The sequence below is a fragment of the Triturus cristatus genome, chromosome 4_1 (assembly GCF_964204655.1).
Source record: "Triturus cristatus chromosome 4_1, aTriCri1.1, whole genome shotgun sequence".
Lineage (NCBI taxonomy): Eukaryota > Metazoa > Chordata > Amphibia > Caudata > Salamandridae > Triturus > Triturus cristatus.
In genome coordinates this window covers 106,985,238-107,005,957 of record NC_140585.1, presented here as the reverse complement: position 1 = coordinate 107,005,957, position 20,720 = coordinate 106,985,238, and the positions used below count along the sequence as shown (strand labels likewise).

General features: G+C 44.3%; 41 non-coding genes across 41 annotated transcripts; 37 read left to right on the top strand and 4 right to left on the bottom strand.

Moving 5' to 3' along the window:
• Positions 1 to 751: 751 nt before the first annotated feature.
• TRNAY-GUA (transfer RNA tyrosine (anticodon GUA)) lies at positions 752 to 837 on the top strand. The gene is given in 2 exon segments: positions 752 to 788; positions 802 to 837. It is a non-coding gene; the product is annotated as a tRNA-Tyr (tRNA).
• A 129-nt stretch (positions 838 to 966) lies between these two features.
• TRNAA-CGC (transfer RNA alanine (anticodon CGC)) lies at positions 967 to 1,038 on the top strand. The gene has a single exon. It is a non-coding gene; the product is annotated as a tRNA-Ala (tRNA).
• Positions 1,039 to 1,237: 199 nt separating this feature from the next.
• TRNAM-CAU (transfer RNA methionine (anticodon CAU)) lies at positions 1,238 to 1,310 on the bottom strand. Its single transcript has one exon. It is a non-coding gene; the product is annotated as a tRNA-Met (tRNA).
• Positions 1,311 to 1,467: 157 nt separating this feature from the next.
• TRNAA-UGC (transfer RNA alanine (anticodon UGC)) lies at positions 1,468 to 1,539 on the top strand. Its single transcript has one exon. It is a non-coding gene; the product is annotated as a tRNA-Ala (tRNA).
• A 768-nt stretch (positions 1,540 to 2,307) lies between these two features.
• On the top strand, positions 2,308 to 2,393 carry TRNAY-GUA (transfer RNA tyrosine (anticodon GUA)). The gene is given in 2 exon segments: positions 2,308 to 2,344; positions 2,358 to 2,393. It is a non-coding gene; the product is annotated as a tRNA-Tyr (tRNA).
• A 129-nt stretch (positions 2,394 to 2,522) lies between these two features.
• On the top strand, positions 2,523 to 2,594 carry TRNAA-CGC (transfer RNA alanine (anticodon CGC)). Its single transcript has one exon. It is a non-coding gene; the product is annotated as a tRNA-Ala (tRNA).
• A 429-nt stretch (positions 2,595 to 3,023) lies between these two features.
• TRNAA-UGC (transfer RNA alanine (anticodon UGC)) lies at positions 3,024 to 3,095 on the top strand. Its single transcript has one exon. It is a non-coding gene; the product is annotated as a tRNA-Ala (tRNA).
• Positions 3,096 to 3,863: 768 nt separating this feature from the next.
• TRNAY-GUA (transfer RNA tyrosine (anticodon GUA)) lies at positions 3,864 to 3,949 on the top strand. The gene is given in 2 exon segments: positions 3,864 to 3,900; positions 3,914 to 3,949. It is a non-coding gene; the product is annotated as a tRNA-Tyr (tRNA).
• A 129-nt stretch (positions 3,950 to 4,078) lies between these two features.
• On the top strand, positions 4,079 to 4,150 carry TRNAA-CGC (transfer RNA alanine (anticodon CGC)). Its single transcript has one exon. It is a non-coding gene; the product is annotated as a tRNA-Ala (tRNA).
• A 429-nt stretch (positions 4,151 to 4,579) lies between these two features.
• TRNAA-UGC (transfer RNA alanine (anticodon UGC)) lies at positions 4,580 to 4,651 on the top strand. Its single transcript has one exon. It is a non-coding gene; the product is annotated as a tRNA-Ala (tRNA).
• A 768-nt stretch (positions 4,652 to 5,419) lies between these two features.
• On the top strand, positions 5,420 to 5,505 carry TRNAY-GUA (transfer RNA tyrosine (anticodon GUA)). The gene is given in 2 exon segments: positions 5,420 to 5,456; positions 5,470 to 5,505. It is a non-coding gene; the product is annotated as a tRNA-Tyr (tRNA).
• Positions 5,506 to 5,634: 129 nt separating this feature from the next.
• TRNAA-CGC (transfer RNA alanine (anticodon CGC)) lies at positions 5,635 to 5,706 on the top strand. Its single transcript has one exon. It is a non-coding gene; the product is annotated as a tRNA-Ala (tRNA).
• A 429-nt stretch (positions 5,707 to 6,135) lies between these two features.
• TRNAA-UGC (transfer RNA alanine (anticodon UGC)) lies at positions 6,136 to 6,207 on the top strand. Its single transcript has one exon. It is a non-coding gene; the product is annotated as a tRNA-Ala (tRNA).
• A 768-nt stretch (positions 6,208 to 6,975) lies between these two features.
• TRNAY-GUA (transfer RNA tyrosine (anticodon GUA)) lies at positions 6,976 to 7,061 on the top strand. Its single transcript is given in 2 exon segments — positions 6,976 to 7,012; positions 7,026 to 7,061. It is a non-coding gene; the product is annotated as a tRNA-Tyr (tRNA).
• Positions 7,062 to 7,190: 129 nt separating this feature from the next.
• On the top strand, positions 7,191 to 7,262 carry TRNAA-CGC (transfer RNA alanine (anticodon CGC)). Its single transcript has one exon. It is a non-coding gene; the product is annotated as a tRNA-Ala (tRNA).
• A 429-nt stretch (positions 7,263 to 7,691) lies between these two features.
• TRNAA-UGC (transfer RNA alanine (anticodon UGC)) lies at positions 7,692 to 7,763 on the top strand. The gene has a single exon. It is a non-coding gene; the product is annotated as a tRNA-Ala (tRNA).
• A 768-nt stretch (positions 7,764 to 8,531) lies between these two features.
• TRNAY-GUA (transfer RNA tyrosine (anticodon GUA)) lies at positions 8,532 to 8,617 on the top strand. Its single transcript is given in 2 exon segments — positions 8,532 to 8,568; positions 8,582 to 8,617. It is a non-coding gene; the product is annotated as a tRNA-Tyr (tRNA).
• Positions 8,618 to 8,746: 129 nt separating this feature from the next.
• On the top strand, positions 8,747 to 8,818 carry TRNAA-CGC (transfer RNA alanine (anticodon CGC)). Its single transcript has one exon. It is a non-coding gene; the product is annotated as a tRNA-Ala (tRNA).
• Positions 8,819 to 9,247: 429 nt separating this feature from the next.
• Positions 9,248 to 9,319, top strand: TRNAA-UGC (transfer RNA alanine (anticodon UGC)). Its single transcript has one exon. It is a non-coding gene; the product is annotated as a tRNA-Ala (tRNA).
• Positions 9,320 to 10,087: 768 nt separating this feature from the next.
• Positions 10,088 to 10,173, top strand: TRNAY-GUA (transfer RNA tyrosine (anticodon GUA)). Its single transcript is given in 2 exon segments — positions 10,088 to 10,124; positions 10,138 to 10,173. It is a non-coding gene; the product is annotated as a tRNA-Tyr (tRNA).
• A 129-nt stretch (positions 10,174 to 10,302) lies between these two features.
• On the top strand, positions 10,303 to 10,374 carry TRNAA-CGC (transfer RNA alanine (anticodon CGC)). Its single transcript has one exon. It is a non-coding gene; the product is annotated as a tRNA-Ala (tRNA).
• Positions 10,375 to 10,803: 429 nt separating this feature from the next.
• On the top strand, positions 10,804 to 10,875 carry TRNAA-UGC (transfer RNA alanine (anticodon UGC)). The gene has a single exon. It is a non-coding gene; the product is annotated as a tRNA-Ala (tRNA).
• Positions 10,876 to 11,643: 768 nt separating this feature from the next.
• On the top strand, positions 11,644 to 11,729 carry TRNAY-GUA (transfer RNA tyrosine (anticodon GUA)). Its single transcript is given in 2 exon segments — positions 11,644 to 11,680; positions 11,694 to 11,729. It is a non-coding gene; the product is annotated as a tRNA-Tyr (tRNA).
• A 129-nt stretch (positions 11,730 to 11,858) lies between these two features.
• Positions 11,859 to 11,930, top strand: TRNAA-CGC (transfer RNA alanine (anticodon CGC)). Its single transcript has one exon. It is a non-coding gene; the product is annotated as a tRNA-Ala (tRNA).
• A 429-nt stretch (positions 11,931 to 12,359) lies between these two features.
• Positions 12,360 to 12,431, top strand: TRNAA-UGC (transfer RNA alanine (anticodon UGC)). Its single transcript has one exon. It is a non-coding gene; the product is annotated as a tRNA-Ala (tRNA).
• Positions 12,432 to 13,199: 768 nt separating this feature from the next.
• Positions 13,200 to 13,285, top strand: TRNAY-GUA (transfer RNA tyrosine (anticodon GUA)). The gene is given in 2 exon segments: positions 13,200 to 13,236; positions 13,250 to 13,285. It is a non-coding gene; the product is annotated as a tRNA-Tyr (tRNA).
• A 129-nt stretch (positions 13,286 to 13,414) lies between these two features.
• TRNAA-CGC (transfer RNA alanine (anticodon CGC)) lies at positions 13,415 to 13,486 on the top strand. The gene has a single exon. It is a non-coding gene; the product is annotated as a tRNA-Ala (tRNA).
• A 199-nt stretch (positions 13,487 to 13,685) lies between these two features.
• On the bottom strand, positions 13,686 to 13,758 carry TRNAM-CAU (transfer RNA methionine (anticodon CAU)). The gene has a single exon. It is a non-coding gene; the product is annotated as a tRNA-Met (tRNA).
• A 157-nt stretch (positions 13,759 to 13,915) lies between these two features.
• On the top strand, positions 13,916 to 13,987 carry TRNAA-UGC (transfer RNA alanine (anticodon UGC)). Its single transcript has one exon. It is a non-coding gene; the product is annotated as a tRNA-Ala (tRNA).
• A 983-nt stretch (positions 13,988 to 14,970) lies between these two features.
• Positions 14,971 to 15,042, top strand: TRNAA-CGC (transfer RNA alanine (anticodon CGC)). The gene has a single exon. It is a non-coding gene; the product is annotated as a tRNA-Ala (tRNA).
• Positions 15,043 to 15,471: 429 nt separating this feature from the next.
• Positions 15,472 to 15,543, top strand: TRNAA-UGC (transfer RNA alanine (anticodon UGC)). The gene has a single exon. It is a non-coding gene; the product is annotated as a tRNA-Ala (tRNA).
• Positions 15,544 to 16,311: 768 nt separating this feature from the next.
• TRNAY-GUA (transfer RNA tyrosine (anticodon GUA)) lies at positions 16,312 to 16,397 on the top strand. The gene is given in 2 exon segments: positions 16,312 to 16,348; positions 16,362 to 16,397. It is a non-coding gene; the product is annotated as a tRNA-Tyr (tRNA).
• A 129-nt stretch (positions 16,398 to 16,526) lies between these two features.
• On the top strand, positions 16,527 to 16,598 carry TRNAA-CGC (transfer RNA alanine (anticodon CGC)). Its single transcript has one exon. It is a non-coding gene; the product is annotated as a tRNA-Ala (tRNA).
• A 199-nt stretch (positions 16,599 to 16,797) lies between these two features.
• On the bottom strand, positions 16,798 to 16,870 carry TRNAM-CAU (transfer RNA methionine (anticodon CAU)). Its single transcript has one exon. It is a non-coding gene; the product is annotated as a tRNA-Met (tRNA).
• Positions 16,871 to 17,027: 157 nt separating this feature from the next.
• TRNAA-UGC (transfer RNA alanine (anticodon UGC)) lies at positions 17,028 to 17,099 on the top strand. The gene has a single exon. It is a non-coding gene; the product is annotated as a tRNA-Ala (tRNA).
• Positions 17,100 to 17,867: 768 nt separating this feature from the next.
• TRNAY-GUA (transfer RNA tyrosine (anticodon GUA)) lies at positions 17,868 to 17,953 on the top strand. The gene is given in 2 exon segments: positions 17,868 to 17,904; positions 17,918 to 17,953. It is a non-coding gene; the product is annotated as a tRNA-Tyr (tRNA).
• Positions 17,954 to 18,082: 129 nt separating this feature from the next.
• TRNAA-CGC (transfer RNA alanine (anticodon CGC)) lies at positions 18,083 to 18,154 on the top strand. Its single transcript has one exon. It is a non-coding gene; the product is annotated as a tRNA-Ala (tRNA).
• A 199-nt stretch (positions 18,155 to 18,353) lies between these two features.
• TRNAM-CAU (transfer RNA methionine (anticodon CAU)) lies at positions 18,354 to 18,426 on the bottom strand. Its single transcript has one exon. It is a non-coding gene; the product is annotated as a tRNA-Met (tRNA).
• Positions 18,427 to 18,583: 157 nt separating this feature from the next.
• TRNAA-UGC (transfer RNA alanine (anticodon UGC)) lies at positions 18,584 to 18,655 on the top strand. The gene has a single exon. It is a non-coding gene; the product is annotated as a tRNA-Ala (tRNA).
• A 983-nt stretch (positions 18,656 to 19,638) lies between these two features.
• TRNAA-CGC (transfer RNA alanine (anticodon CGC)) lies at positions 19,639 to 19,710 on the top strand. The gene has a single exon. It is a non-coding gene; the product is annotated as a tRNA-Ala (tRNA).
• A 429-nt stretch (positions 19,711 to 20,139) lies between these two features.
• TRNAA-UGC (transfer RNA alanine (anticodon UGC)) lies at positions 20,140 to 20,211 on the top strand. The gene has a single exon. It is a non-coding gene; the product is annotated as a tRNA-Ala (tRNA).
• Positions 20,212 to 20,720: the final 509 nt, after the last annotated feature.

The window sequence follows — 20,720 nt, the reverse complement described above, 5'->3', positions numbered from 1 at the left end:
CCTTGGATTTTGGGCCGAAAGCTAGGCTGGCATCATGATGAAGGAAGAGATATGTCCTCCAACCGGGATGAGGACCCCGCTTAATCTGTCAGACGTTTGCCTTGAAAAATCCCATGAAATGGGGCTATCTCATTTTTGATGATTATAGATCAAAAGAATCCTACTTGTTGAAGACATCAAAGTGATGATTCATCTTGACAACCATAATGCTTTGATGATAGAAATCTGTCGCATCTCTCTTGATCATTGGTAAGGGTTCTTCTTCTAAACCAGAGACTCTTTACAGTAGCTTTTAGAAAAACGGAATATTTTGTTTATCTCAATCACCTTCAATCTACAGATTTTTCCGTTCTCTTTCCTTTTGAAAATGCATCCAAAATGCACGTTCTTGATGCTGGGTGCGTAGTAATGACTCCCATAACTTTCTGTCATTTCTTTCATGGTTCCGCGCAGCCATCCATTTGCCACCAATGCTGCCCAAGGTCTTTGTATCAAAGTTCCTTTCCTTTCTGTAAAATTGAAATTTGGAGCACCCCTGCTTATCCCCAAGCCAAGACAGAACATGAACTTTGGTCTGAAATCCTCCTTTGGGGTGATAAGATGTACCTTACAGTGTGCTCTAAGAACTGGTGACTTTGAGAGGGAGCTGCAGGTAATGTTCATGATTTTCATCGATCTGCTCCTGATCCCCACCCCCACAACCTTTCTTGAGCGAGAGATAATTACAGCGCTGAAAGATACTTCAGCCACTCCTTCGATAGCTCAGTTGGTAGAGCGGAGGACTGTAGCATAAAGTCAGACATCCTTAGGTCGCTGGTTCAAATCCGGCTCGAAGGATTTTTTGCTTCGATTTCCATATATTTCACTTTTATTCAAACAATACCTTCCATTGATTATGATCGAGACTTTGCAGTCCCTGGGTTTCAGGGATTCCTTGCATCCATCAAACAGCTCGAGGGCAAAAGTGGGGATGTAGCTCAGTGGTAGAGCGCATGCTTCGCATGTATGAGGTCCCGGGTTCAATCCCCGGCATCTCCAGGAGCCTCTGTTCCTTATCTTGGCTTTTTTCCAGAAGGCTAGCCTGCCATCATGCAGAAAGAAGAAGTTTGTCATGCAGTTGGGGTGAGAGCCCCACTTAAATAGTCAGACATTTGCTTTGGAAAAATCTTTGAACTAGGCATAGTTTGCGCATTTCAAGAAAATCGGAGAATTTTGCATTCCAAAAGAAGGAAATAAATGCCCTCTCTGAGGATCGAACTCAGGACCTTCAGATTATGAGACTGACGCGCTGCCTACTGCGCTAAGAAGGCTGTATATAGGCATCTGTACATAAGACCATGAAGATCATCCAGGTACAAGGCTGAAGGATTTTCCTGACTGACATTGTATACTGCAGAGTCGAATGGGGTGATGTGGCCGTCGGTTCAATGCAGGGTTTCCAATCATACAGTCAAACCTTGCAGAAGTGGGGATGTAGCTCAGTGGTAGAGCGCATGCTTTGCATGTATGAGGCCCCGGGTTCAATCCCCGGCATCTCCAGACTTTTGCCATGCTTACCTTGGATTTTGGGCCGAAAGCTAGGCTGGCATCATGATGAAGGAAGAGATATGTCCTCCAACCGGGATGAGGACCCCGCTTAATCTGTCAGACGTTTGCCTTGAAAAATCCCATGAAATGGGGCTATCTCATTTTTGATGATTATAGATCAAAAGAATCCTACTTGTTGAAGACATCAAAGTGATGATTCATCTTGACAACCATAATGCTTTGATGATAGAAATCTGTCGCATCTCTCTTGATCATTGGTAAGGGTTCTTCTTCTAAACCAGAGACTCTTTACAGTAGCTTTTAGAAAAACGGAATATTTTGTTTATCTCAATCACCTTCAATCTACAGATTTTTCCGTTCTCTTTCCTTTTGAAAATGCATCCAAAATGCACGTTCTTGATGCTGGGTGCGTAGTAATGACTCCCATAACTTTCTGTCATTTCTTTCATGGTTCCGCGCAGCCATCCATTTGCCACCAATGCTGCCCAAGGTCTTTGTATCAAAGTTCCTTTCCTTTCTGTAAAATTGAAATTTGGAGCACCCCTGCTTATCCCCAAGCCAAGACAGAACATGAACTTTGGTCTGAAATCCTCCTTTGGGGTGATAAGATGTACCTTACAGTGTGCTCTAAGAACTGGTGACTTTGAGAGGGAGCTGCAGGTAATGTTCATGATTTTCATCGATCTGCTCCTGATCCCCACCCCCACAACCTTTCTTGAGCGAGAGATAATTACAGCGCTGAAAGATACTTCAGCCACTCCTTCGATAGCTCAGTTGGTAGAGCGGAGGACTGTAGCATAAAGTCAGACATCCTTAGGTCGCTGGTTCAAATCCGGCTCGAAGGATTTTTTGCTTCGATTTCCATATATTTCACTTTTATTCAAACAATACCTTCCATTGATTATGATCGAGACTTTGCAGTCCCTGGGTTTCAGGGATTCCTTGCATCCATCAAACAGCTCGAGGGCAAAAGTGGGGATGTAGCTCAGTGGTAGAGCGCATGCTTCGCATGTATGAGGTCCCGGGTTCAATCCCCGGCATCTCCAGGAGCCTCTGTTCCTTATCTTGGCTTTTTTCCAGAAGGCTAGCCTGCCATCATGCAGAAAGAAGAAGTTTGTCATGCAGTTGGGGTGAGAGCCCCACTTAAATAGTCAGACATTTGCTTTGGAAAAATCTTTGAACTAGGCATAGTTTGCGCATTTCAAGAAAATCGGAGAATTTTGCATTCCAAAAGAAGGAAATAAATGCCCTCTCTGAGGATCGAACTCAGGACCTTCAGATTATGAGACTGACGCGCTGCCTACTGCGCTAAGAAGACTGTATATAGGCATCTGTACATAAGACCATGAAGATCATCCAGGTACAAGGCTGAAGGATTTTCCTGACTGACATTGTATACTGCAGAGTCGAATGGGGTGATGTGGCCGTCGGTTCAATGCAGGGTTTCCAATCATACAGTAAAACCTTGCAGAAGTGGGGATGTAGCTCAGTGGTAGAGCGCATGCTTTGCATGTATGAGGCCCCGGGTTCAATCCCCGGCATCTCCAGACTTTTGCCATGCTTACCTTGGATTTTGGGCCGAAAGCTAGGCTGGCATCATGATGAAGGAAGAGATATGTCCTCCAACCGGGATGAGGACCCCGCTTAATCTGTCAGACGTTTGCCTTGAAAAATCCCATGAAATGGGGCTATCTCATTTTTGATGATTATAGATCAAAAGAATCCTACTTGTTGAAGACATCAAAGTGATGATTCATCTTGACAACCATAATGCTTTGATGATAGAAATCTGTCGCATCTCTCTTGATCATTGGTAAGGGTTCTTCTTCTAAACCAGAGACTCTTTACAGTAGCTTTTAGAAAAACGGAATATTTTGTTTATCTCAATCACCTTCAATCTACAGATTTTTCCGTTCTCTTTCCTTTTGAAAATGCATCCAAAATGCACGTTCTTGATGCTGGGTGCGTAGTAATGACTCCCATAACTTTCTGTCATTTCTTTCATGGTTCCGCGCAGCCATCCATTTGCCACCAATGCTGCCCAAGGTCTTTGTATCAAAGTTCCTTTCCTTTCTGTAAAATTGAAATTTGGAGCACCCCTGCTTATCCCCAAGCCAAGACAGAACATGAACTTTGGTCTGAAATCCTCCTTTGGGGTGATAAGACGTACCTTACAGTGTGCTCTAAGAACTGGTGACTTTGAGAGGGAGCTGCAGGTAATGTTCATGATTTTCATCGATCTGCTCCTGATCCCCACCCCCACAACCTTTCTTGAGCGAGAGATAATTACAGCGCTGAAAGATACTTCAGCCACTCCTTCGATAGCTCAGTTGGTAGAGCGGAGGACTGTAGCATAAAGTCAGACATCCTTAGGTCGCTGGTTCAAATCCGGCTCGAAGGATTTTTTGCTTCGATTTCCATATATTTCACTTTTATTCAAACAATACCTTCCATTGATTATGATCGAGACTTTGCAGTCCCTGGGTTTCAGGGATTCCTTGCATCCATCAAACAGCTCGAGTGCAAAAGTGGGGATGTAGCTCAGTGGTAGAGCGCATGCTTCGCATGTATGAGGTCCCGGGTTCAATCCCCGGCATCTCCAGGAGCCTCTGTTCCTTATCTTGGCTTTTTTCCAGAAGGCTAGCCTGCCATCATGCAGAAAGAAGAAGTTTGTCATGCAGTTGGGGTGAGAGCCCCACTTAAATAGTCAGACATTTGCTTTGGAAAAATCTTTGAACTAGGCATAGTTGGCGCATTTCAAGAAAATCGGAGAATTTTGCATTCCAAAAGAAGGAAATAAATGCCCTCTCTGAGGATCGAACTCAGGACCTTCAGATTATGAGACTGACGCGCTGCCTACTGCGCTAAGAAGACTGTATATAGGCATCTGTACATAAGACCATGAAGATCATCCAGGTACAAGGCTGAAGGATTTTCCTGACTGACATTGTATACTGCAGAGTCGAATGGGGTGATGTGGCCGTCGGTTCAATGCAGGGTTTCCAATCATACAGTCAAACCTTGCAGAAGTGGGGATGTAGCTCAGTGGTAGAGCGCATGCTTTGCATGTATGAGGCCCCGGGTTCAATCCCCGGCATCTCCAGACTTTTGCCATGCTTACCTTGGATTTTGGGCCGAAAGCTAGGCTGGCATCATGATGAAGGAAGAGATATGTCCTCCAACCGGGATGAGGACCCCGCTTAATCTGTCAGACGTTTGCCTTGAAAAATCCCATGAAATGGGGCTATCTCATTTTTGATGATTATAGATCAAAAGAATCCTACTTGTTGAAGACATCAAAGTGATGATTCATCTTGACAACCATAATGCTTTGATGATAGAAATCTGTCGCATCTCTCTTGATCATTGGTAAGGGTTCTTCTTCTAAACCAGAGACTCTTTACAGTAGCTTTTAGAAAAACGGAATATTTTGTTTATCTCAATCACCTTCAATCTACAGATTTTTCCGTTCTCTTTCCTTTTGAAAATGCATCCAAAATGCACGTTCTTGATGCTGGGTGCGTAGTAATGACTCCCATAACTTTCTGTCATTTCTTTCATGGTTCCGCGCAGCCATCCATTTGCCACCAATGCTGCCCAAGGTCTTTGTATCAAAGTTCCTTTCCTTTCTGTAAAATTGAAATTTGGAGCACCCCTGCTTATCCCCAAGCCAAGACAGAACATGAACTTTGGTCTGAAATCCTCCTTTGGGGTGATAAGATGTACCTTACAGTGTGCTCTAAGAACTGGTGACTTTGAGAGGGAGCTGCAGGTAATGTTCATGATTTTCATCGATCTGCTCCTGATCCCCACCCCCACAACCTTTCTTGAGCGAGAGATAATTACAGCGCTGAAAGATACTTCAGCCACTCCTTCGATAGCTCAGTTGGTAGAGCGGAGGACTGTAGCATAAAGTCAGACATCCTTAGGTCGCTGGTTCAAATCCGGCTCGAAGGATTTTTTGCTTCGATTTCCATATATTTCACTTTTATTCAAACAATACCTTCCATTGATTATGATCGAGACTTTGCAGTCCCTGGGTTTCAGGGATTCCTTGCATCCATCAAACAGCTCGAGGGCAAAAGTGGGGATGTAGCTCAGTGGTAGAGCGCATGCTTCGCATGTATGAGGTCCCGGGTTCAATCCCCGGCATCTCCAGGAGCCTCTGTTCCTTATCTTGGCTTTTTTCCAGAAGGCTAGCCTGCCATCATGCAGAAAGAAGAAGTTTGTCATGCAGTTGGGGTGAGAGCCCCACTTAAATAGTCAGACATTTGCTTTGGAAAAATCTTTGAACTAGGCATAGTTTGCGCATTTCAAGAAAATCGGAGAATTTTGCATTCCAAAAGAAGGAAATAAATGCCCTCTCTGAGGATCGAACTCAGGACCTTCAGATTATGAGACTGACGCGCTGCCTACTGCGCTAAGAAGACTGTATATAGGCATCTGTACATAAGACCATGAAGATCATCCAGGTACAAGGCTGAAGGATTTTCCTGACTGACATTGTATACTGCAGAGTCGAATGGGGTGATGTGGCCGTCGGTTCAATGCAGGGTTTCCAATCATACAGTCAAACCTTGCAGAAGTGGGGATGTAGCTCAGTGGTAGAGCGCATGCTTTGCATGTATGAGGCCCCGGGTTCAATCCCCGGCATCTCCAGACTTTTGCCATGCTTACCTTGGATTTTGGGCCGAAAGCTAGGCTGGCATCATGATGAAGGAAGAGATATGTCCTCCAACCGGGATGAGGACCCCGCTTAATCTGTCAGACGTTTGCCTTGAAAAATCCCATGAAATGGGGCTATCTCATTTTTGATGATTATAGATCAAAAGAATCCTACTTGTTGAAGACATCAAAGTGATGATTCATCTTGACAACCATAATGCTTTGATGATAGAAATCTGTCGCATCTCTCTTGATCATTGGTAAGGGTTCTTCTTCTAAACCAGAGACTCTTTACAGTAGCTTTTAGAAAAACGGAATATTTTGTTTATCTCAATCACCTTCAATCTACAGATTTTTCCGTTCTCTTTCCTTTTGAAAATGCATCCAAAATGCACGTTCTTGATGCTGGGTGCGTAGTAATGACTCCCATAACTTTCTGTCATTTCTTTCATGGTTCCGCGCAGCCATCCATTTGCCACCAATGCTGCCCAAGGTCTTTGTATCAAAGTTCCTTTCCTTTCTGTAAAATTGAAATTTGGAGCACCCCTGCTTATCCCCAAGCCAAGACAGAACATGAACTTTGGTCTGAAATCCTCCTTTGGGGTGATAAGACGTACCTTACAGTGTGCTCTAAGAACTGGTGACTTTGAGAGGGAGCTGCAGGTAATGTTCATGATTTTCATCGATCTGCTCCTGATCCCCACCCCCACAACCTTTCTTGAGCGAGAGATAATTACAGCGCTGAAAGATACTTCAGCCACTCCTTCGATAGCTCAGTTGGTAGAGCGGAGGACTGTAGCATAAAGTCAGACATCCTTAGGTCGCTGGTTCAAATCCGGCTCGAAGGATTTTTTGCTTCGATTTCCATATATTTCACTTTTATTCAAACAATACCTTCCATTGATTATGATCGAGACTTTGCAGTCCCTGGGTTTCAGGGATTCCTTGCATCCATCAAACAGCTCGAGTGCAAAAGTGGGGATGTAGCTCAGTGGTAGAGCGCATGCTTCGCATGTATGAGGTCCCGGGTTCAATCCCCGGCATCTCCAGGAGCCTCTGTTCCTTATCTTGGCTTTTTTCCAGAAGGCTAGCCTGCCATCATGCAGAAAGAAGAAGTTTGTCATGCAGTTGGGGTGAGAGCCCCACTTAAATAGTCAGACATTTGCTTTGGAAAAATCTTTGAACTAGGCATAGTTGGCGCATTTCAAGAAAATCGGAGAATTTTGCATTCCAAAAGAAGGAAATAAATGCCCTCTCTGAGGATCGAACTCAGGACCTTCAGATTATGAGACTGACGCGCTGCCTACTGCGCTAAGAAGACTGTATATAGGCATCTGTACATAAGACCATGAAGATCATCCAGGTACAAGGCTGAAGGATTTTCCTGACTGACATTGTATACTGCAGAGTCGAATGGGGTGATGTGGCCGTCGGTTCAATGCAGGGTTTCCAATCATACAGTCAAACCTTGCAGAAGTGGGGATGTAGCTCAGTGGTAGAGCGCATGCTTTGCATGTATGAGGCCCCGGGTTCAATCCCCGGCATCTCCAGACTTTTGCCATGCTTACCTTGGATTTTGGGCCGAAAGCTAGGCTGGCATCATGATGAAGGAAGAGATATGTCCTCCAACCGGGATGAGGACCCCGCTTAATCTGTCAGACGTTTGCCTTGAAAAATCCCATGAAATGGGGCTATCTCATTTTTGATGATTATAGATCAAAAGAATCCTACTTGTTGAAGACATCAAAGTGATGATTCATCTTGACAACCATAATGCTTTGATGATAGAAATCTGTCGCATCTCTCTTGATCATTGGTAAGGGTTCTTCTTCTAAACCAGAGACTCTTTACAGTAGCTTTTAGAAAAACGGAATATTTTGTTTATCTCAATCACCTTCAATCTACAGATTTTTCCGTTCTCTTTCCTTTTGAAAATGCATCCAAAATGCACGTTCTTGATGCTGGGTGCGTAGTAATGACTCCCATAACTTTCTGTCATTTCTTTCATGGTTCCGCGCAGCCATCCATTTGCCACCAATGCTGCCCAAGGTCTTTGTATCAAAGTTCCTTTCCTTTCTGTAAAATTGAAATTTGGAGCACCCCTGCTTATCCCCAAGCCAAGACAGAACATGAACTTTGGTCTGAAATCCTCCTTTGGGGTGATAAGATGTACCTTACAGTGTGCTCTAAGAACTGGTGACTTTGAGAGGGAGCTGCAGGTAATGTTCATGATTTTCATCGATCTGCTCCTGATCCCCACCCCCACAACCTTTCTTGAGCGAGAGATAATTACAGCGCTGAAAGATACTTCAGCCACTCCTTCGATAGCTCAGTTGGTAGAGCGGAGGACTGTAGCATAAAGTCAGACATCCTTAGGTCGCTGGTTCAAATCCGGCTCGAAGGATTTTTTGCTTCGATTTCCATATATTTCACTTTTATTCAAACAATACCTTCCATTGATTATGATCGAGACTTTGCAGTCCCTGGGTTTCAGGGATTCCTTGCATCCATCAAACAGCTCGAGGGCAAAAGTGGGGATGTAGCTCAGTGGTAGAGCGCATGCTTCGCATGTATGAGGTCCCGGGTTCAATCCCCGGCATCTCCAGGAGCCTCTGTTCCTTATCTTGGCTTTTTTCCAGAAGGCTAGCCTGCCATCATGCAGAAAGAAGAAGTTTGTCATGCAGTTGGGGTGAGAGCCCCACTTAAATAGTCAGACATTTGCTTTGGAAAAATCTTTGAACTAGGCATAGTTTGCGCATTTCAAGAAAATCGGAGAATTTTGCATTCCAAAAGAAGGAAATAAATGCCCTCTCTGAGGATCGAACTCAGGACCTTCAGATTATGAGACTGACGCGCTGCCTACTGCGCTAAGAAGACTGTATATAGGCATCTGTACATAAGACCATGAAGATCATCCAGGTACAAGGCTGAAGGATTTTCCTGACTGACATTGTATACTGCAGAGTCGAATGGGGTGATGTGGCCGTCGGTTCAATGCAGGGTTTCCAATCATACAGTAAAACCTTGCAGAAGTGGGGATGTAGCTCAGTGGTAGAGCGCATGCTTTGCATGTATGAGGCCCCGGGTTCAATCCCCGGCATCTCCAGACTTTTGCCATGCTTACCTTGGATTTTGGGCCGAAAGCTAGGCTGGCATCATGATGAAGGAAGAGATATGTCCTCCAACCGGGATGAGGACCCCGCTTAATCTGTCAGACGTTTGCCTTGAAAAATCCCATGAAATGGGGCTATCTCATTTTTGATGATTATAGATCAAAAGAATCCTACTTGTTGAAGACATCAAAGTGATGATTCATCTTGACAACCATAATGCTTTGATGATAGAAATCTGTCGCATCTCTCTTGATCATTGGTAAGGGTTCTTCTTCTAAACCAGAGACTCTTTACAGTAGCTTTTAGAAAAACGGAATATTTTGTTTATCTCAATCACCTTCAATCTACAGATTTTTCCGTTCTCTTTCCTTTTGAAAATGCATCCAAAATGCACGTTCTTGATGCTGGGTGCGTAGTAATGACTCCCATAACTTTCTGTCATTTCTTTCATGGTTCCGCGCAGCCATCCATTTGCCACCAATGCTGCCCAAGGTCTTTGTATCAAAGTTCCTTTCCTTTCTGTAAAATTGAAATTTGGAGCACCCCTGCTTATCCCCAAGCCAAGACAGAACATGAACTTTGGTCTGAAATCCTCCTTTGGGGTGATAAGACGTACCTTACAGTGTGCTCTAAGAACTGGTGACTTTGAGAGGGAGCTGCAGGTAATGTTCATGATTTTCATCGATCTGCTCCTGATCCCCACCCCCACAACCTTTCTTGAGCGAGAGATAATTACAGCGCTGAAAGATACTTCAGCCACTCCTTCGATAGCTCAGTTGGTAGAGCGGAGGACTGTAGCATAAAGTCAGACATCCTTAGGTCGCTGGTTCAAATCCGGCTCGAAGGATTTTGTGCTTCGATTTCCATATATTTCACTTTTATTCAAACAATACCTTCCATTGATTATGATCGAGACTTTGCAGTCCCTGGGTTTCAGGGATTCCTTGCATCCATCAAACAGCTCGAGTGCAAAAGTGGGGATGTAGCTCAGTGGTAGAGCGCATGCTTCGCATGTATGAGGTCCCGGGTTCAATCCCCGGCATCTCCAGGAGCCTCTGTTCCTTATCTTGGCTTTTTTCCAGAAGGCTAGCCTGCCATCATGCAGAAAGAAGAAGTTTGTCATGCAGTTGGGGTGAGAGCCCCACTTAAATAGTCAGACATTTGCTTTGGAAAAATCTTTGAACTAGGCATAGTTGGCGCATTTCAAGAAAATCGGAGAATTTTGCATTCCAAAAGAAGGAAATAAATGCCCTCTCTGAGGATCGAACTCAGGACCTTCAGATTATGAGACTGACGCGCTGCCTACTGCGCTAAGAAGACTGTATATAGGCATCTGTACATAAGACCATGAAGATCATCCAGGTACAAGGCTGAAGGATTTTCCTGACTGACATTGTATACTGCAGAGTCGAATGGGGTGATGTGGCCGTCGGTTCAATGCAGGGTTTCCAATCATACAGTCAAACCTTGCAGAAGTGGGGATGTAGCTCAGTGGTAGAGCGCATGCTTTGCATGTATGAGGCCCCGGGTTCAATCCCCGGCATCTCCAGACTTTTGCCATGCTTACCTTGGATTTTGGGCCGAAAGCTAGGCTGGCATCATGATGAAGGAAGAGATATGTCCTCCAACCGGGATGAGGACCCCGCTTAATCTGTCAGACGTTTGCCTTGAAAAATCCCATGAAATGGGGCTATCTCATTTTTGATGATTATAGATCAAAAGAATCCTACTTGTTGAAGACATCAAAGTGATGATTCATCTTGACAACCATAATGCTTTGATGATAGAAATCTGTCGCATCTCTCTTGATCATTGGTAAGGGTTCTTCTTCTAAACCAGAGACTCTTTACAGTAGCTTTTAGAAAAACGGAATATTTTGTTTATCTCAATCACCTTCAATCTACAGATTTTTCCGTTCTCTTTCCTTTTGAAAATGCATCCAAAATGCACGTTCTTGATGCTGGGTGCGTAGTAATGACTCCCATAACTTTCTGTCATTTCTTTCATGGTTCCGCGCAGCCATCCATTTGCCACCAATGCTGCCCAAGGTCTTTGTATCAAAGTTCCTTTCCTTTCTGTAAAATTGAAATTTGGAGCACCCCTGCTTATCCCCAAGCCAAGACAGAACATGAACTTTGGTCTGAAATCCTCCTTTGGGGTGATAAGATGTACCTTACAGTGTGCTCTAAGAACTGGTGACTTTGAGAGGGAGCTGCAGGTAATGTTCATGATTTTCATCGATCTGCTCCTGATCCCCACCCCCACAACCTTTCTTGAGCGAGAGATAATTACAGCGCTGAAAGATACTTCAGCCACTCCTTCGATAGCTCAGTTGGTAGAGCGGAGGACTGTAGCATAAAGTCAGACATCCTTAGGTCGCTGGTTCAAATCCGGCTCGAAGGATTTTTTGCTTCGATTTCCATATATTTCACTTTTATTCAAACAATACCTTCCATTGATTATGATCGAGACTTTGCAGTCCCTGGGTTTCAGGGATTCCTTGCATCCATCAAACAGCTCGAGGGCAAAAGTGGGGATGTAGCTCAGTGGTAGAGCGCATGCTTCGCATGTATGAGGTCCCGGGTTCAATCCCCGGCATCTCCAGGAGCCTCTGTTCCTTATCTTGGCTTTTTTCCAGAAGGCTAGCCTGCCATCATGCAGAAAGAAGAAGTTTGTCATGCAGTTGGGGTGAGAGCCCCACTTAAATAGTCAGACATTTGCTTTGGAAAAATCTTTGAACTAGGCATAGTTTGCGCATTTCAAGAAAATCGGAGAATTTTGCATTCCAAAAGAAGGAAATAAATGCCCTCTCTGAGGATCGAACTCAGGACCTTCAGATTATGAGACTGACGCGCTGCCTACTGCGCTAAGAAGACTGTATATAGGCATCTGTACATAAGACCATGAAGATCATCCAGGTACAAGGCTGAAGGATTTTCCTGACTGACATTGTATACTGCAGAGTCGAATGGGGTGATGTGGCCGTCGGTTCAATGCAGGGTTTCCAATCATACAGTAAAACCTTGCAGAAGTGGGGATGTAGCTCAGTGGTAGAGCGCATGCTTTGCATGTATGAGGCCCCGGGTTCAATCCCCGGCATCTCCAGACTTTTGCCATGCTTACCTTGGATTTTGGGCCGAAAGCTAGGCTGGCATCATGATGAAGGAAGAGATATGTCCTCCAACCGGGATGAGGACCCCGCTTAATCTGTCAGACGTTTGCCTTGAAAAATCCCATGAAATGGGGCTATCTCATTTTTGATGATTATAGATCAAAAGAATCCTACTTGTTGAAGACATCAAAGTGATGATTCATCTTGACAACCATAATGCTTTGATGATAGAAATCTGTCGCATCTCTCTTGATCATTGGTAAGGGTTCTTCTTCTAAACCAGAGACTCTTTACAGTAGCTTTTAGAAAAACGGAATATTTTGTTTATCTCAATCACCTTCAATCTACAGATTTTTCCGTTCTCTTTCCTTTTGAAAATGCATCCAAAATGCACGTTCTTGATGCTGGGTGCGTAGTAATGACTCCCATAACTTTCTGTCATTTCTTTCATGGTTCCGCGCAGCCATCCATTTGCCACCAATGCTGCCCAAGGTCTTTGTATCAAAGTTCCTTTCCTTTCTGTAAAATTGAAATTTGGAGCACCCCTGCTTATCCCCAAGCCAAGACAGAACATGAACTTTGGTCTGAAATCCTCCTTTGGGGTGATAAGACGTACCTTACAGTGTGCTCTAAGAACTGGTGACTTTGAGAGGGAGCTGCAGGTAATGTTCATGATTTTCATCGATCTGCTCCTGATCCCCACCCCCACAACCTTTCTTGAGCGAGAGATAATTACAGCGCTGAAAGATACTTCAGCCACTCCTTCGATAGCTCAGTTGGTAGAGCGGAGGACTGTAGCATAAAGTCAGACATCCTTAGGTCGCTGGTTCAAATCCGGCTCGAAGGATTTTTTGCTTCGATTTCCATATCTTTCACTTTTATTCAAACAATACCTTCCATTGATTATGATCGAGACTTTGCAGTCCCTGGGTTTCAGGGATTCCTTGCATCCATCAAACAGCTCGAGTGCAAAAGTGGGGATGTAGCTCAGTGGTAGAGCGCATGCTTCGCATGTATGAGGTCCCGGGTTCAATCCCCGGCATCTCCAGGAGCCTCTGTTCCTTATCTTGGCTTTTTTCCAGAAGGCTAGCCTGCCATCATGCAGAAAGAAGAAGTTTGTCATGCAGTTGGGGTGAGAGCCCCACTTAAATAGTCAGACATTTGCTTTGGAAAAATCTTTGAACTAGGCATAGTTTGCGCATTTCAAGAAAATCGGAGAATTTTGCATTCCAAAAGAAGGAAATAAATGCCCTCTCTGAGGATCGAACTCAGGACCTTCAGATTATGAGACTGACGCGCTGCCTACTGCGCTAAGAAGGCTGTATATAGGCATCTGTACATAAGACCATGAAGATCATCCAGGTACAAGGCTGAAGGATTTTCCTGACTGACATTGTATACTGCAGAGTCGAATGGGGTGATGTGGCCGTCGGTTCAATGCAGGGTTTCCAATCATACAGTCAAACCTTGCAGAAGTGGGGATGTAGCTCAGTGGTAGAGCGCATGCTTTGCATGTATGAGGCCCCGGGTTCAATCCCCGGCATCTCCAGACTTTTGCCATGCTTACCTTGGATTTTGGGCCGAAAGCTAGGCTGGCATCATGATGAAGGAAGAGATATGTCCTCCAACCGGGATGAGGACCCCGCTTAATCTGTCAGACGTTTGCCTTGAAAAATCCCTTGAAATGGGGCTATCTCATTTTTGATGATTATAGATCAAAAGAATCCTACTTGTTGAAGACATCAAAGTGATGATTCATCTTGACAACCATAATGCTTTGATGATAGAAATCTGTCGCATCTCTCTTGATCATTGGTAAGGGTTCTTCTTCTAAACCAGAGACTCTTTACAGTAGCTTTTAGAAAAACGGAATATTTTGTTTATCTCAATCACCTTCAATCTACAGATTTTTCCGTTCTCTTTCCTTTTGAAAATGCATCCAAAATGCACGTTCTTGATGCTGGGTGCGTAGTAATGACTCCCATAACTTTCTGTCATTTCTTTCATGGTTCCGCGCAGCCATCCATTTGCCACCAATGCTGCCCAAGGTCTTTGTATCAAAGTTCCTTTCCTTTCTGTAAAATTGAAATTTGGAGCACCCCTGCTTATCCCCAAGCCAAGACAGAACATGAACTTTGGTCTGAAATCCTCCTTTGGGGTGATAAGACGTACCTTACAGTGTGCTCTAAGAACTGGTGACTTTGAGAGGGAGCTGCAGGTAATGTTCATGATTTTCATCGATCTGCTCCTGATCCCCACCCCCACAACCTTTCTTGAGCGAGAGATAATTACAGCGCTGAAAGATACTTCAGCCACTCCTTCGATAGCTCAGTTGGTAGAGCGGAGGACTGTAGCATAAAGTCAGACATCCTTAGGTTGCTGGTTCAAATCCGGCTCGAAGGATTTTTTGCTTCGATTTCCATATCTTTCACTTTTATTCAAACAATACCTTCCATTGATTATGATCGAGACTTTGCAGTCCCTGGGTTTCAGGGATTCCTTGCATCCATCAAACAGCTCGAGTGCAAAAGTGGGGATGTAGCTCAGTGGTAGAGCGCATGCTTCGCATGTATGAGGTCCCGGGTTCAATCCCCGGCATCTCCAGGAGCCTCTGTTCCTTATCTTGGCTTTTTTCCAGAAGGCTAGCCTGCCATCATGCAGAAAGAAGAAGTTTGTCATGCAGTTGGGGTGAGAGCCCCACTTAAATAGTCAGACATTTGCTTTGGAAAAATCTTTGAACTAGGCATAGTTTGCGCATTTCAAGAAAATCGGAGAATTTTGCATTCCAAAAGAAGGAAATAAATGCCCTCTCTGAGGATCGAACTCAGGACCTTCAGATTATGAGACTGACACGCTGCCTACTGCGCTAAGAAGGCTGTATATAGGCATCTGTACATAAGACCATGAAGATCATCCAGGTACAAGGCTGAAGGATTTTCCTGACTGACATTGTATACTGCAGAGTCAAATGGGGTGATGTGGCCGTCGGTTCAATGCAGGGTTTCCAATCATACAGTCAAACCTTGCAGAAGTGGGGATGTAGCTCAGTGGTAGAGCGCATGCTTTGCATGTATGAGGCCCCGGGTTCAATCCCCGGCATCTCCAGACTTTTGCCATGCTTACCTTGGATTTTGGGCCGAAAGCTAGGCTGGCATCATGATGAAGGAAGAGATATGTCCTCCAACCGGGATGAGGACCCCGCTTAATCTGTCAGACGTTTGCCTTGAAAAATCCCATGAAATGGGGCTATCTCATTTTTGATGATTATAGATCAAAAGAATCCTACTTGTTGAAGACATCAAAGTGATGATTCATCTTGACAACCATAATGCTTTGATGATAGAAATCTGTCGCATCTCTCTTGATCATTGGTAAGGGTTCTTCTTCTAAACCAGAGACTCTTTACAGTAGCTTTTAGAAAAACGGAATATTTTGTTTATCTCAATCACCTTCAATCTACAGATTTTTCCGTTCTCTTTCCTTTTGAAAATGCATCCAAAATGCACTTTCTTGATGCTGGGTGCGTAGTAATGACTCCCATAACTTTCTGTCATTTCTTTCATGGTTCCGCGCAGCCATCCATTTGCCACCAATGCTGCCCAAGGTCTTTGTATCAAAGTTCCTTTCCTTTCTGTAAAATTGAAATTTGGAGCACCCCTGCTTATCCCCAAGCCAAGACAGAACATGAACTTTGGTCTGAAATCCTCCTTTGGGGTGATAAGATGTACCTTACAGTGTGCTCTAAGAACTGGTGACTTTGAGAGGGAGCTGCAGGTAATGTTCATGATTTTCATCGATCTGCTCCTGATCCCCACCCCCACAACCTTTCTTGAGCGAGAGATAATTACAGCGCTGAAAGATACTTCAGCCACTCCTTCGATAGCTCAGTTGGTAGAGCGGAGGACTGTAGCATAAAGTCAGACATCCTTAGGTCGCTGGTTCAAATCCGGCTCGAAGGATTTTTTGCTTCGATTTCCATATATTTCACTTTTATTCAAACAATACCTTCCATTGATTATGATCGAGACTTTGCAGTCCCTGGGTTTCAGGGATTCCTTGCATCCATCAAACAGCTCGAGGGCAAAAGTGGGGATGTAGCTCAGTGGTAGAGCGCATGCTTCGCATGTATGAGGTCCCGGGTTCAATCCCCGGCATCTCCAGGAGCCTCTGTTCCTTATCTTGGCTTTTTTCCAGAAGGCTAGCCTGCCATCATGCAGAAAGAAGAAGTTTGTCATGCAGTTGGGGTGAGAGCCCCACTTAAATAGTCAGACATTTGCTTTGGAAAAATCTTTGAACTAGGCATAGTTTGCGCATTTCAAGAAAATCGGAGAATTTTGCATTCCAAAAGAAGGAAATAAATGCCCTCTCTGAGGATCGAACTCAGGACCTTCAGATTATGAGACTGACGCGCTGCCTACTGCGCTAAGAAGGCTGTATATAGGCATCTGTACATAAGACCATGAAGATCATCCAGGTACAAGGCTGAAGGATTTTCCTGACTGACATTGTATACTGCAGAGTCGAATGGGGTGATGTGGCCGTCGGTTCAATGCAGGGTTTCCAATCATACAGTCAAACCTTGCAGAAGTGGGGATGTAGCTCAGTGGTAGAGCGCATGCTTTGCATGTATGAGGCCCCGGGTTCAATCCCCGGCATCTCCAGACTTTTGCCATGCTTACCTTGGATTTTGGGCCGAAAGCTAGGCTGGCATCATGATGAAGGAAGAGATATGTCCTCCAACCGGGATGAGGACCCCGCTTAATCTGTCAGACGTTTGCCTTGAAAAATCCCATGAAATGGGGCTATCTCATTTTTGATGATTATAGATCAAAAGAATCCTACTTGTTGAAGACATCAAAGTGATGATTCATCTTGACAACCATAATGCTTTGATGATAGAAATCTGTCGCATCTCTCTTGATCATTGGTAAGGGTTCTTCTTCTAAACCAGAGACTCTTTACAGTAGCTTTTAGAAAAACGGAATATTTTGTTTATCTCAATCACCTTCAATCTACAGATTTTTCCGTTCTCTTTCCTTTTGAAAATGCATCCAAAATGCACGTTCTTGATGCTGGGTGCGTAGTAATGACTCCCATAACTTTCTGTCATTTCTTTCATGGTTCCGCGCAGCCATCCATTTGCCACCAATGCTGCCCAAGGTCTTTGTATCAAAGTTCCTTTCCTTTCTGTAAAATTGAAATTTGGAGCACCCCTGCTTATCCCCAAGCCAAGACAGAACATGAACTTTGGTCTGAAATCCTCCTTTGGGGTGATAAGACGTACCTTACAGTGTGCTCTAAGAACTGGTGACTTTGAGAGGGAGCTGCAGGTAATGTTCATGATTTTCATCGATCTGCTCCTGATCCCCACCCCCACAACCTTTCTTGAGCGAGAGATAATTACAGCGCTGAAAGATACTTCAGCCACTCCTTCGATAGCTCAGTTGGTAGAGCGGAGGACTGTAGCATAAAGTCAGACATCCTTAGGTCGCTGGTTCAAATCCGGCTCGAAGGATTTTTTGCTTCGATTTCCATATCTTTCACTTTTATTCAAACAATACCTTCCATTGATTATGATCGAGACTTTGCAGTCCCTGGGTTTCAGGGATTCCTTGCATCCATCAAACAGCTCGAGTGCAAAAGTGGGGATGTAGCTCAGTGGTAGAGCGCATGCTTCGCATGTATGAGGTCCCGGGTTCAATCCCCGGCATCTCCAGGAGCCTCTGTTCCTTATCTTGGCTTTTTTCCAGAAGGCTAGCCTGCCATCATGCAGAAAGAAGAAGTTTGTCATGCAGTTGGGGTGAGAGCCCCACTTAAATAGTCAGACATTTGCTTTGGAAAAATCTTTGAACTAGGCATAGTTTGCGCATTTCAAGAAAATCGGAGAATTTTGCATTCCAAAAGAAGGAAATAAATGCCCTCTCTGAGGATCGAACTCAGGACCTTCAGATTATGAGACTGACGCGCTGCCTACTGCGCTAAGAAGGCTGTATATAGGCATCTGTACATAAGACCATGAAGATCATCCAGGTACAAGGCTGAAGGATTTTCCTGACTGACATTGTATACTGCAGAGTCGAATGGGGTGATGTGGCCGTCGGTTCAATGCAGGGTTTCCAATCATACAGTCAAACCTTGCAGAAGTGGGGATGTAGCTCAGTGGTAGAGCGCATGCTTTGCATGTATGAGGCCCCGGGTTCAATCCCCGGCATCTCCAGACTTTTGCCATGCTTACCTTGGATTTTGGGCCGAAAGCTAGGCTGGCATCATGATGAAGGAAGAGATATGTCCTCCAACCGGGATGAGGACCCCGCTTAATCTGTCAGACGTTTGCCTTGAAAAATCCCTTGAAATGGGGCTATCTCATTTTTGATGATTATAGATCAAAAGAATCCTACTTGTTGAAGACATCAAAGTGATGATTCATCTTGACAACCATAATGCTTTGATGATAGAAATCTGTCGCATCTCTCTTGATCATTGGTAAGGGTTCTTCTTCTAAACCAGAGACTCTTTACAGTAGCTTTTAGAAAAACGGAATATTTTGTTTATCTCAATCACCTTCAATCTACAGATTTTTCCGTTCTCTTTCCTTTTGAAAATGCATCCAAAATGCACGTTCTTGATGCTGGGTGCGTAGTAATGACTCCCATAACTTTCTGTCATTTCTTTCATGGTTCCGCGCAGCCATCCATTTGCCACCAATGCTGCCCAAGGTCTTTGTATCAAAGTTCCTTTCCTTTCTGTAAAATTGAAATTTGGAGCACCCCTGCTTATCCCCAAGCCAAGACAGAACATGAACTTTGGTCTGAAATCCTCCTTTGGGGTGATAAGACGTACCTTACAGTGTGCTCTAAGAACTGGTGACTTTGAGAGGGAGCTGCAGGTAATGTTCATGATTTTCATCGATCTGCTCCTGATCCCCACCCCCACAACCTTTCTTGAGCGAGAGATAATTACAGCGCTGAAAGATACTTCAGCCACTCCTTCGATAGCTCAGTTGGTAGAGCGGAGGACTGTAGCATAAAGTCAGACATCCTTAGGTTGCTGGTTCAAATCCGGCTCGAAGGATTTTTTGCTTCGATTTCCATATCTTTCACTTTTATTCAAACAATACCTTCCATTGATTATGATCGAGACTTTGCAGTCCCTGGGTTTCAGGGATTCCTTGCATCCATCAAACAGCTCGAGTGCAAAAGTGGGGATGTAGCTCAGTGGTAGAGCGCATGCTTCGCATGTATGAGGTCCCGGGTTCAATCCCCGGCATCTCCAGGAGCCTCTGTTCCTTATCTTGGCTTTTTTCCAGAAGGCTAGCCTGCCATCATGCAGAAAGAAGAAGTTTGTCATGCAGTTGGGGTGAGAGCCCCACTTAAATAGTCAGACATTTGCTTTGGAAAAATCTTTGAACTAGGCATAGTTTGCGCATTTCAAGAAAATCGGAGAATTTTGCATTCCAAAAGAAGGAAATAAATGCCCTCTCTGAGGATCGAACTCAGGACCTTCAGATTATGAGACTGACACGCTGCCTACTGCGCTAAGAAGGCTGTATATAGGCATCTGTACATAAGACCATGAAGATCATCCAGGTACAAGGCTGAAGGATTTTCCTGACTGACATTGTATACTGCAGAGTCAAATGGGGTGATGTGGCCGTCGGTTCAATGCAGGGTTTCCAATCATACAGTCAAACCTTGCAGAAGTGGGGATGTAGCTCAGTGGTAGAGCGCATGCTTTGCATGTATGAGGCCCCGGGTTCAATCCCCGGCATCTCCAGACTTTTGCCATGCTTACCTTGGATTTTGGGCCGAAAGCTAGGCTGGCATCATGATGAAGGAAGAGATATGTCCTCCAACCGGGATGAGGACCCCGCTTAATCTGTCAGACGTTTGCCTTGAAAAATCCCATGAAATGGGGCTATCTCATTTTTGATGATTATAGATCAAAAGAATCCTACTTGTTGAAGACATCAAAGTGATGATTCATCTTGACAACCATAATGCTTTGATGATAGAAATCTGTCGCATCTCTCTTGATCATTGGTAAGGGTTCTTCTTCTAAACCAGAGACTCTTTACAGTAGCTTTTAGAAAAACGGAATATTTTGTTTATCTCAATCACCTTCAATCTACAGATTTTTCCGTTCTCTTTCCTTTTGAAAATGCATCCAAAATGCACTTTCTTGATGCTGGGTGCGTAGTAATGACTCCCATAACTTTCTGTCATTTCTTTCATGGTTCCGCGCAGCCATCCATTTGCCACCAATGCTGCCCAAGGTCTTTGTAT